General features: G+C 33.1%; 1 protein-coding gene across 1 annotated transcript in view; it reads right to left on the bottom strand.

Moving 5' to 3' along the window:
- Window positions 1–13081, bottom strand: part of LUZP2 (leucine zipper protein 2) — a 1349153-nt gene that overhangs the window by 1334981 nt on the left and 1091 nt on the right.

Here is a 13081-nt window from a genome sequence, read left to right as displayed (position 1 = left end):
TCCAAGCCTTTTCCTCATCTATAGTTGTCTGCGCACCATGAACTATTAAATACTACAATGATAATAGTATGCTGCAAAAAAGAGATTACACTTTAATCCTTTATCTTTAAATGTCACGCTGTTAGTATGTAACACTTGCTACTATTTTTTTTTTTTAAATCTGTGCAGATCATTAAGTTCAGTTCAACTTGAGAACACATCACAGATGCAGCTTATGTTATTATGCCGTCTGGTACTAAATTTTGCATTTCAAATCTTACAGCGTGTTATTAAAAACACATTGAATTTCATTGTAATTTTATCAAACTCCTGCTCCAAACAGATCGTTCATATATTTCCTAATTGTATATTGCATTACATAAAAAGTGAAATAACAGAATCATGCTGTGGCATTTAAAACTCATATGGGTATTTAATTATTAAGATGAACATCTCAACGTTTGGATTATATTTCGAAATTAAAGGGACATAACATTTTGGTACCAGTTTACTAGCTTGAATGAATTGCTACAATAAAGCTTAAAAAAAATATAATAATAATAATGTGAAGTGCAAATATCCTTATGCTAGTGCTAGTTGGTAGGTTCCATTTACTAACCCCTTAAGGACTAGCAATGTACATCACAGGTCTTTCTATGGGGCTTGCATTTTTTTCCAAAGGCAAGCTGGAGGGAAGGTATAATAGTTTGGGTTTGCAGCTATTATAACCAAAATAAATTTTAACGACCAACAACGTACAAGGTACGTTGTGGTTGTTAAGGGGGGCAGTGGATAAATTGCATCTGTTGCCTACTCACCTTGAAGATACGTGTACGGGTTATCTAGCTGGAAACTTTGTCCATCAACTGATAGTTCATGCACTATGCATGTGCATCTAATGCTGCTAAACAGCATTGCAAAGCACTTTGTAATGGTATGCTGGCATTGTACAGCCACAGTATAATATCAAGTTTCAGATTCCTTTAAGGGATAGTCTAGTAAAAATTAAACTTTTATGATTCAGATAGGAAAATCAATTTTAAACAACTTTCCAATTCACTTTTATCATCATATTTGCTTTGTGCTCTTGGTATTCTTTGTTGAAAGCTAAACCTAGGGAGGCTCATATGCTAATTTCTAAGTCCTTATTTCAATGCATTTGGCAGTTTTTCACAGCTAGAGGGCATTAGTTCATGTGTGCCATACAGATAACATTGTGACCACTCCCGTGGAGTTACAATTGAGAGGGCACTGATTGGTTATATGAAAGTTTGTCAAAATAATGGAAATAAGGGGGTAGTCTGCAAAGGCTTAGATTCAAGGTAATCACAGAGGTAAAAAGGCTATTAATATAACTGTGTTGGTTATGCAAAACAGGGGAATGGGTGATAAAGGGATTATCTATCTTTTTAAACAATAACAATTCTGGAGTAGACGGTCTCTTTAACCTAGACAGATAGATACATCAGCTAAAATAAAACTTTACTTTTACAATCTGAAAGATAAGAACAAGCACAAGCCATGACTAACGGTATAAAGAAAAAATGTATTTACACATTACACAGTTTTAAACACTAGATCCAAATATATGAAATGGGAAGTATGCAGCCTACTATAACCATAATCATGGTGAATCTGGATAGCCACTTTGTTACAGGCAGACAATATCAGTCTATGCCACTGGTTTTCAAACCTTTCCCAAGCCTCCCTAACAGGACAGATTTTCAGGATTACCTTGGATGAGAGCAGGTAAAATAACCTGCTCTAGTTGGGGGACAGGTTTTAAAACCAGCAGTCTATTAATTTTATAAAATATACAGTGTCTCACAAAAGTGAATACACCCCTCACATTTTTGTAAATATTTTATTATATCTTTTCCTGTGACAACACTGAAGAAATTACACTTTCCTACAATGTAAAGTAGTGAGTGTACAGCCTGTATAACAGTGCAATTTTGCTGCCCCCTCAAAATAACTCAACACACAGTCATTAATGTCTAAGCCACTGGCAACAAAAGTGAGTACACCCTTAAGTGGAAATGTCCAAATTGTGCCCAATTAGTCATTTTCCCTCCCCGGTGTCATGTGACTCATCAGACCACAGGACATGGTTCCAGTAATCCATGTCCTTAGTTTGCTTGTCTTTAGCAAACTCTTTGCAGGCTTTCTTGTACATCATCTTTAGAAGAGGCTTCCTTCTGGGACGACAGCCATGCAGACCAATTTGATGCAGTTTGCGGCATATGGTCTGGGCACTGACAGGCTGACCCCCCACCCCTTCAACCTCTGCAGCAATGCTGGCAGCACTCATGTGTCTATTTCCCAAAGACAACCTCTGGATAAGACGCTGAGCATGTGCACTCAACTTCTTTGGTTGACAATGGCGAGGCCTGTTCTGAGTGGAACCTGTCCTGTGAAACCGCTGTATGGTCTTGCCCACCGTGCTACAGCTCAGTTTCAGGGTCTTGGTATCTTTATGTAGAGCAACAATTCTTTTTTTCAGATACTCAGAGAGTTCTTTGCCATGAGGTGCCATGTTGAACTTCCAGTGACCAGTGTGAGAGATTATGAAAGCGATAACACCAAATTTAACACACCTGCTCCCCATTCACACCTAATACCTTGTAACACTAATGAGTCACATGACACAGGGGAGGGAAAATGGCTAATTGTGCACAATTTGGACATTTCCACTTAAGGGTGTACTCACTTTTGTTGTCAACGGTTTAGACATTAATGGCTGCGTGTTGAGTAATTTTGAGGGGACAGCAAATTTACACTGTTATACAGGCTGTACACTCACTAATTTACATTGTAGCAAAGTGTCATTTCTTCAGTGTTGTCACATGAAAAGATATAATAAAATATTTACAAAAATGTGAGGGGTGTACTCACTTTTGTGAGATACTGTGTATATATATATATAAATATATATATATATATATACACACACTTTTGTGAGATACTGTACTAAAGAGCTCTTTCAAGAGTAATACAATCAGCTGTAGCTTGGTTTATATGTAACAGCTTATTATAAGTGTGTGTATATTATACAGCATTCCCTCATGGAATTCTATTAAAAAAGGGCTCTCCTTGCGAGTGGCGAGATGTCTACCACACAAATAATCAGATCTCTCTGCTAGGTATACATTTGCAATGGAGGGCGAAATACAAAAGGAGAAACTGTTGTGTTTTAAAACATGAATATTACGCTTAATACAAATCAATTTACACTGTTGTCAGTGCACTGCACCTTAAATTTGCTGTAATTTTTGTAAGCATAGATTTGTTTTTCTTTCAGAATAATTCGATGGTGATTACTACAAGAAGCAAGTAGGCAAGGCAAAAGGGCTATGCTGCATGAGGATCTTCGTTTTTTATTTTTCAATATTGCATCATGTTACCGCAAGTGTTGACTATCCCTTTAAGTACACATTTCTTACTTTTGTATTGCACATCCAGTGTACTATAACTATAATTTACTCTGTGCATAGTTAATATTATTTAAAAAAAAATAATAATTTAATAATAATATACGGTTTTTGGTAAAAAAAAAATATTATGAATTTTGATGTACCTGAACAATACAATTTTTTTTCCTGGGTATTTTTGTGAGGATGGCTCAATTATTTATTTTGTAACATTTGAAAATTACAAATTTAATTGTGCAGTTTTGTAATGTATGCATCTCCTTCCCATACGAAAATGCAGTATACGCGCCTTAGCAAGACACCCTCCTTTCAGAGTAAAATGTGGCTTTTTTAATTCCGCCAGGGAAATAGAAAAGCTGGTCAGCATTGTTATAGAATCTCGCCAGCCCAGGGATCTTTTTAGAATTGGGCCTTAGAGAGGGCCATAGCTAACAACCAATGACCAGATATTTTGTAGAAGCGGAGCACAACGTGGCCATGTTGAAGACTACACAACCATTAAAAGAAGAAAAGGAGTTGCAGGCAATACCATCAGGAATACAGTGAAATCCAAAAGTTTTATTCCAAGTTGCAATAAAAAGTAATATCCATGGCACACACAGAAATCAATCAACCCCAGAACACAGGAACTGCCTTCGACGCATTTCCTGCTAATACAAGCTCTTCATCAGGGATGAACAGCTGTGCTCCCTGTCAGTATTTAAACATAGTAATTTAACCCTTAACTAGCTGCAATATATGGAATCTAAAGCGGTTACAGGTACACCCAATATCGAGATTTTTAAAACCACATTATAAAAGGGTTTGTAAAAATAATACAAAACTAGGAAAAAATAAATAAAAATAAATGTATGCAAAGGCAACATTGTTCACATAATCATGGTGCAAGAAAGAAACTATGTACATTAAATTGTATTAGAAACTGATCGAACAGATATAGATATGCATTGATATTTTAGTATATAAATAACTGAATTAATAAATCAATCAATAAAATAGATAAGGCCAGAACAAAAAAGAAAAGTGGCAGATCTATATCTAATATATAGAAAAAGAAAATGAAAAATAAATAAAGACTTCAAACACCAGTAAAAAGTTTTAAGTCCCAAATGTCATTGATGCCTTTTGGATAAACCGTCTGAAGTGTATGTATCCAAAATGCTTATTTTATCTCTAATTTTACCAACTTATCTCCCCTTTTTGTTGAAGATTATTTTGGCTGATAGAGGATTACCATTATCCAGGGCGGGAGTTTGACACCTGGAGCTACTTAAAAGGGAGGCCATGCAGAAATACCAGCAGATGCATTATTTATTAGGCTATGTTGTCCCATTTGAAAAATATAAAATATGTGTACTGTCATCTAACATCTTAAGAATGTTGACTTTAGGGGGCCAATTTATCAAAGAGTCAATTTCGGTGCATTCACTGGAGTCAATACGCTTGCCAGACATTGCCAGACATCGCTGCCGCAAATCCACATACATGTTATGTATTAAAAGTCTGTCAAAAACACGTGCATCAATTACGGAGCAATGAGCATTGGACTGTTGATAAATAAGAGTCATCGATGTTGCGGATATTCTGTTTTTTCCAACTTTATTTATACCATAGCATTACTGTCCATGAACAAGCACATTTCTCTAAAGCTAATCTTTTATGTTTCATCTGTTAATGTCCAAGAAATAGCTAGATTTATACCTGAACAAACAATAATATCTCATTATTTTATTATTTATTTTCACATAAATTAATGTGTATTTGTATTTCTAGAAATCAAGATATGACTATATCATGTTGTTTTCTTTTTTTAAAATCATTATTAATGCATTATTAATGCTACAATTTGTACATTTTTGTACATTTATCTTTGCAAATACTTATATATATATATATATATATATATATATATGTATATATGTGTGTGTGTTATGTTAGAAATCTTTTCCAAGCATATTTACCCTAAATCTTATTTTGTTCTAAACAATGTTGTCTTTCATATCTCTGTGTTTATTTATACCACTATATGTATATAGTGTAAATGTATTATTATTCTGAGCAAAAATAATATGCAAATATAACATGTAATCAGGGTATCATATATATTTATATGCAATCAATGGATATTTTAAGAGCTGGGACAGTTTTCTCTCTGCACCTGTGTAACCCTTCCTGAATGCAGTCCAGTTTTAAACACGATCCCTACACAGGTGTTATAAAATGGACTGGCATATAAAATGACATTTCTTAATGAAAATGAAATTCAAGAGAAGGAAGAAAAACACTGAAAATATCATGACAGTAAAGAGGTGATTATAATTTCTGCTGTATCTGATTCCTGCCAGTTTAATGTTAGGTGGACTATCCCTTTGAGCTATCATTTTAAGATTACATTGAATCAAACATCAATTGATTTTTAAAATCATTGACAAAAATATTACACTGTGTGTCCTAATGTCATCATCAATGTTTAACTTTAATACTAATTTCACATATACATACTTTTAAAGTATAATCCACAATGTAACAAATGGCACTTGCAAGTTCTGATGAGTGATCAATGACACAAGTATTTAGCAATTTGATTTGTTAGTGATAGTATATAATGTATATTTAAATTAGATTTGCTTATGTCATAAATCATGTGATTATGCATTTCCTAATAAAAAGTGGTAGAAAATTTCTCTACTTTGTGGGTTGTTTGGGAGTTTGAGTATTGCGTCAAATTTGGTGCGAAATACAGTGTGACTTGTATTTCATGTGTTAAACATGGTGAAATTAGATTGATCATAAAAAGAAAGTTAGCTATAGTATATAATGTATTTATTTCATTTTTATGCCTATATCTACTAGTCCAGCTGCCAGACAGACATTACCTGTCATTAAAACTACTTTTGAAATGAATCTGTCCCTTGAAATTACATGTGATTATAATAATATTATTTAACATATTAATTACTGAACATGCGTATTTGTTGTCTGTGTGATTTAGAAAGAGTATACAATTGTAATCAACTTTCTAATTTACATAAATATGTAATAAGCTGCATTCTCTTGCAGCATCTAACATAACCTTTCTGGGTTTTCAGACTCCCATTTATTTCTATGGCATTCGCGGCCTCAATTGTGGCGGTTTGGGGTGGCGGTTTGAACGATAGGTACGCTGTGGCGGAATAGACGCGACCGTACCTGTTGAATGTTTGATCAATTGGGAAGAGGGTCAAATAGAGTCGAATGTGAATTCGAAACACCTGGAATAATGCAAGCATCGATCTGCGTTGGATTGAGATCGCGGGAGCGTACATTACATCACACATTTCAACATCTGACGATATTGATGCTTTGTTAATTACGCCGGATTCAATTTGCATGGAATATGATGCGAGATTCAAGCGGTTTCCATCATATTATTATCAGTTGAAGCTTTGATAAATCTGCCCCTAAGGCTCTTTGCCAGTTCTAAGTTAACCTTATTTAGGAGCATTAATTGGGAAGTGCAAGGTGGCTGGGTACACATACATTTTATGTGTATACTGATAAACCGTAGATCAATGGAGCTGTTTAAGTCAATACAAAGGTTGAATGGATAACGCATGCAGGGCATACAATATATTGAACTTTTGCGCAACTTTTGCTAGATACATTGTATTTATGTTGATTAATATCACTTTGAATTGGGGATTGAGTTACATTTGTGATTTTGCATTATACAATCTTCTGTGTGAGATATCCAGAAAAAATAAGTTATTAAAAATACCTCATTAAAAAGTAAAACAAACAAACAAATGGAGTGGCTTAATATATTCTCTATTAAATAGTTTATGGCAGATTATGTCCAATGGCTGATTTTGGTAACTTTTTAGATTATTTATGCATCTCTTTTTCTATAATATCAACAATAAAGTATAATGCACTTTAATTAGAACAACATAATATAGATAGTTTCATTCTGTACAAAATGTCTATTAGTGATTTATTTATTGTTACTTTGTTACTAAAAAGATGATTGATAGTTAAAATTGATAATTAAAAAAGGTCTCAATGGTTACCTTGTAAACAAATTGCTACTTAGCGCTGTTTCTGTGTTCACACTCGGCACAGGAACAAGGTTATTACCAGTGAGTGATGTTGAACAAGTCATAATGTGATTATTTTATAGGTAATGAACTCGATTAAAGATCTAATAGTGATGCATATGTTATTAATGGAAACCATTTATTAAACCATCAGTGAATATGTTCTTGATTGGGGTATTTTTATTTAGTGATCTGAAGTATGAAGATAGAATGACTAAATAGGAATATTATTATTGGACAGTTTAGATTGTGTCATAATGGCTTCAATTTGGCGCCATTTTTTAATGATTACTGGGGGTTACTGTTTGTATTGATTTTTTTGATGGGTTGCATAAGACAAAAGGCTTGGAAATCAAGCCAAACATGAACTTGATATGCTGTGATATTTTTATATCTATCTATATATATATATATATATTTTTTTTTTTATTTTTATTTTTTTTATACATATACAAATATTTGGTTCAATAAACTGTTAGTGCCTTTTATTTAACCAATCAATGGATATAGACATTTCAAGTTTTATATAACTACACATACATAACACACACATATATACAAAAGGGCATGAGAACCATTTTTGTTGTTCCCATGATAGATAGGCTAACTTGGGACCCCTTGCTGGAAACAAACAATCCTACTTTTAAAAATGAGTGGTCCTGTGTCTGTCCAGCTTCTGCTGATTGCTATAACAATGACAAATACCTTACAACATTGTTCCTATTTCAGGGATGCATTTATTATGCCCTCACACTAGGGGGGGGGAGGGAGGGGGGTTCATGTCATTACACCTATCAAGTAATTGGCATAATAATAATGAGCACATATCAGCATTTTGTTTATGTTGTGACAAATATATGCAGGTTTCTTTAAACTAATAAATAATTACATGATTCAAAACAGATGGGAGAATTGGGTAAGTGTAAAAATAGATAATATTTTGTCAATTTATAGGAGGTTTTTGCTACAATTATTTCATGTTTGTATAATGTTTTCTACACTGAGTTTGAAAAGGGGTAGGAGAATGCATACTTTGTCACAATTCTGGGGAATCAGAATTTTGTGTAATTTTGTACCTTATAAATTCCCTTCATTTACTATATTTTTTAACACCTTATTCTGCTTCAGATGAGGATTTGAAAATATGCATGTAAGCCTGCCCGTGAAAGGTTCATCCGATGTATATCCATCTGCAGTGGCACATGAGCATAGCTTTAACTATGTATTTACCCCATTTGTCAGAGACAGAAAAAGACAGAACAGTGTTGTAGTAAAAGGCTACATTAAAATAGATTATTTTAACATTTTTCTCATATATATATATATATATATATATATATATATATATATATATATATATATATAATCACTCAGACTCCATGACTAATAAATGTATTTCTGTACTGAATAATTAAGTTATCTTTTTTATGGAATGTAAATGAGATTAGATGGATAGATGTTGGATAGGGAGATATAAAAAACTATTTTTATTATTATAAAAATGCTAAGTATAAATTTACAGATATTTTACAGTTTCTTCCTGATTATTAGCATATAAAAACATTCAACCTCTAGCTTCTTTGTTAGTACATACATCGACTTCACAAATAAATCTACAGTTGTTGGAGGAAAAAAATCATTAGAGCAACGTGAGATCTAGAATGTGTTACTGAATTAAACAAAACAGGGATAAAACAACAGCAATAATAAAGTGTTTCAGTGTGTGCTATAAAATCCACTTGACAACACTCAGTAAATAAAAAATATTCACAATATTAATAAAAATAAGGTCCAAGCTATGTGGGGGTTATATTATTCTTGCCCACTCCCCACTGTACTCCATTTACTATACTAAAGTTTGCTTTGAAAGATGTATTTTGAATTTTAGGAGACTTATGTTTTTGGTTCTAGCATCATCCATAGATCTGTTAATTATGTTTTAAAAATTCTACTGTTAGTCTAAAGCTGTGGTTTTCAATGTGTGACGTGGGCCTCCCCAGGGGGCACTAGAGAATATAAGGAGAAATGAAGCTTCACACTACTCTATGGAAGACAACAACCAGCAGCTTACTTTTGCAAAACATAGAATGTTTTTTTTAAGAACCAACAATGACATTTGCCATGTCATAACATAGAGGTTGAAGTTGCTCAGAGACTGGGTTACATTTTGTTATCTTAATCAGCAACTTGCGATTAACCCAGGAGTAATAAAGTGCAGATTGAAACTTGAGTAACGCACTCTTTTGGTTGAGCAGAATCAGCTCTTGAGAGATATGGAACCCTGGTTCAGATATAAATCCCCTAAATTTAACCTACAAATAAATATTACAATTTTGTCATTAAAATTAAAAATAAAGGAACATCTATTATGGGGGGCAGTGTTTTGTAAATTTCTTCAGAGGGGAAGCCACTGCCTAAGACTTTGAAAAACCCTGGTCTAACGTTATCACTTCATATAAATAAGCACAGGTTGAGTTATCATCAGTCTTTTTAGATTGCTAATTTTTTGCTTATCCTTCACTTAGGAGAAGATAAATGGTAAATTAGAGGAGAAAAATAAGTTTAAATAAAAAAGTGAGGAAGAGGTAGAAAATGATGTTTCCTTACCAGGACCACCCTCTGCCCTATATATGCAGTTGTGCAGTGAACACAACTTAAATAATCTCTTTTATCCCACTCATGACTAACAATGCTTCTAATGACATGCACAGTTTTATTAACACAGCCTGAGTGCCTTGCAAAGCTGTATTATGCTTGGTCAAAATCTTATATTGATGCTGACCATAGGCAACTGCTTACATGCATCAAAACAGACTTAAAAGCATATTAAGCACTTTGAGATAATATTATAAAATATTTTACTATATGTAGTAACAAAAAATAGATAAAAAAAATTACAAAATATTTTTCTTATGTTTTCCTTTTCCTGAAAATTAATTATGAACATTGTGGGCTTTCAAATTCTTGTAAAAAGTGCAGGTTTGGGCTCCAGACTTAACACTGCTATATCAGACACTTTAGTAATCCATTTATAGCTGTCTTTAATTGACCACAGCAGAGGAGAAAATCTAGGTTACAAAAGTTGGTGGCCATTGCTTTATCAACATTAAAATGTTACTTATTTAATTTTTTTTTAACAACTAATATAATTTTAAATGATACATCTGCATATCATTTTCAGGCACATCTTTGTTTTGAATACATAATTCTATCTAGCTCATATTTCATAAATACCCACAAAGCAACATTCAAAAAGGTGTTTTAGATATAGCATTGAGATTGGCACCATGTGCACACTATATGTGTGGACCACTGTGCTGATTTGGCAAATATGCTCCATGGACTTTGCCTATTGACCAATCGTTCTCAATGATTCAGGTGCATTCACGTGTTACCAATAACTTGTGGGTTTTTTTTTGTTTGTTTGTTTTTTAAAGCCTCAAAAACAAAACAATGGAAAAAGAGACACCACATTTTGATAACTATTTAACTCAGAGAAGGTTGACCCTGGGGCCGATTTATCAAACTCCATATAGAAAACAGAAGTTATGAAGCAGCAGTCTAAATATCGCTGCTTAATAACTTGTCTGCCTGCTCTGACGCGGCGGACAGAAAACAACCCGATCGGATACGATCGGATTGATTGACACTCCCTGCTAGAGGCCGATTGGCCGTGAATCTGCAGGGGGTGGCATTGCACCAGCAGTTCACAAGAACTGCTGGTGCAATGATAAATGCCGACAGCGTATACTGTCGGCATTTATCGATGTGCAGCGGTCATGATACGCTACATTGTATCATGTCTGCTTGCACTATAATAAATATAGCCCAATGTGTGTAGTTTTATGAGTTTCTATTACACTTAAAAACTTTGTGAACTTTAAATAGCCATAAATAATTTCACAAACTGATTTTGATGAAAGATCTCATGAACATAAGGATTGTTTTTTAATTGTTGCAATTAAAGGGACATATTACTTTTTTGTACTATATTTATGAGAGAGCAAAAGTCATATTTTTTATTTTATTTTATATTGTGCATGAATTTTAAAAGCAATCCTACTTCCCACTGGCCGATAGGGACAATTCCTTTAAGTAAAAGTTGTTTTATTCATTACAGGAACAATCATTTCTCAAAGCACAAAGCAGTGTAATATATTTTGAAACAACTTATTTTAATTATAAAAAAGAACATATTTAAGTACCATGCCCCTTTAAATTCATATATATATATATATATATATAACAACATATATATATATATATATATATATATATTCTGATACACAAAACACAGCAGCATCTACTATTGTTTTGTAAAATGTATAATATAATGGAAATTGTGATTATGCTCCATGTAATATGTATTTTGTAATGGTGATTTATAACTTCAGACACTTATAGTTTTGTTTTTTAGTTTAGATTTTTTTTTTTCTGAAATCTATGTGTTTGCCCTAGAGGGAACATAAACTAAATATTTCACTCAAGAGAGTGAAACAACTTTAGTTAATATATGCACTCTAGTGCATGTGATTTATTTACAATCTAATAATCTGCATAGAAAAAAAAATCACTGAAAAAATATAAGTTTATTTAACTGGTGGGAAAAAAGCCTCTACATTTAGTAAGTCAAGGCCAATAATTTCGATGAATTATGCCTAATATCCTACTTGAGAAAAATCTCTTCAATTGCCGCTTGAATTTTTAGAGAATCATGAAATGTGACATGAAACCTAAAAATTGTTCTTATTGATACATATACATTTAATCATCTTTTCATTTGACTTCTATTATCTAATTTGTATAATTTTCTTGGTATTCTTTGTTGAAAAAGCAGCAATGCACTGGAAGCTACTGAACACATTGTGTGAGCGAATAACATGAGGCATATATGTGCAGCCACCAATAAGCAACTCCTGAGCCTACCTAAGTATCCTTAGCAACAAGGGATACCAAGACAAATAAATAATTTAAATAATAGAAGGAAATTGTAAAGTTGTTTTAAATCACTTGCTCTATCTGAAACATGAAAGGGAACAAAAATTACTTTCCATTCTCTTCAACTAAAAAAGTATAAGATGTCTTCAAAGGAGTAAATGGAATGGCCAAAACAACATCATAATAAAAGTAGTTTTGTGTTCTGGGGAAAAGGCACTTAACATCCTTGAAATAATATACTGAGTTTATTAATGTATCCTCTAAAATTGAGTTTTACTATATGTACCACAAAGAATGCTAATTTGTTAACAAGCATTTGGCTTATGAATAATCATAAAACTAAGACTATATGGCGATTAGCAGTGTGTGCATGTGGTGATCCATCAAATGCAGTACCTATTTACTTGCTGATACATTGTACAGAGATCTACTATAGAAATATTCATTCTCCTATTAAACTTGCAAAACACACACACAAATATCAATGCAATTTCACAAACTCTCTAACTGGTTACTGCACTACTGTGCATTCATAAAGGAATTAAAGTCATGTCATCCTGTAACGAACCTGAATTTGTCTGTGCTCTCAGTGAAGCATGCTGAATGTAACCTCTGCACTGCCATATAACTGCTTCATGAGATAATACAAGAATCACT

The sequence above is a fragment of the Bombina bombina genome, chromosome 7, assembly GCF_027579735.1.
Source record: "Bombina bombina isolate aBomBom1 chromosome 7, aBomBom1.pri, whole genome shotgun sequence".
Taxonomy (NCBI): Eukaryota; Metazoa; Chordata; class Amphibia; order Anura; family Bombinatoridae; genus Bombina; species Bombina bombina.
The sequence above is the reverse complement of the archived record's forward strand: the minus strand, read 5'-3'. Positions and strand labels throughout refer to the sequence as shown.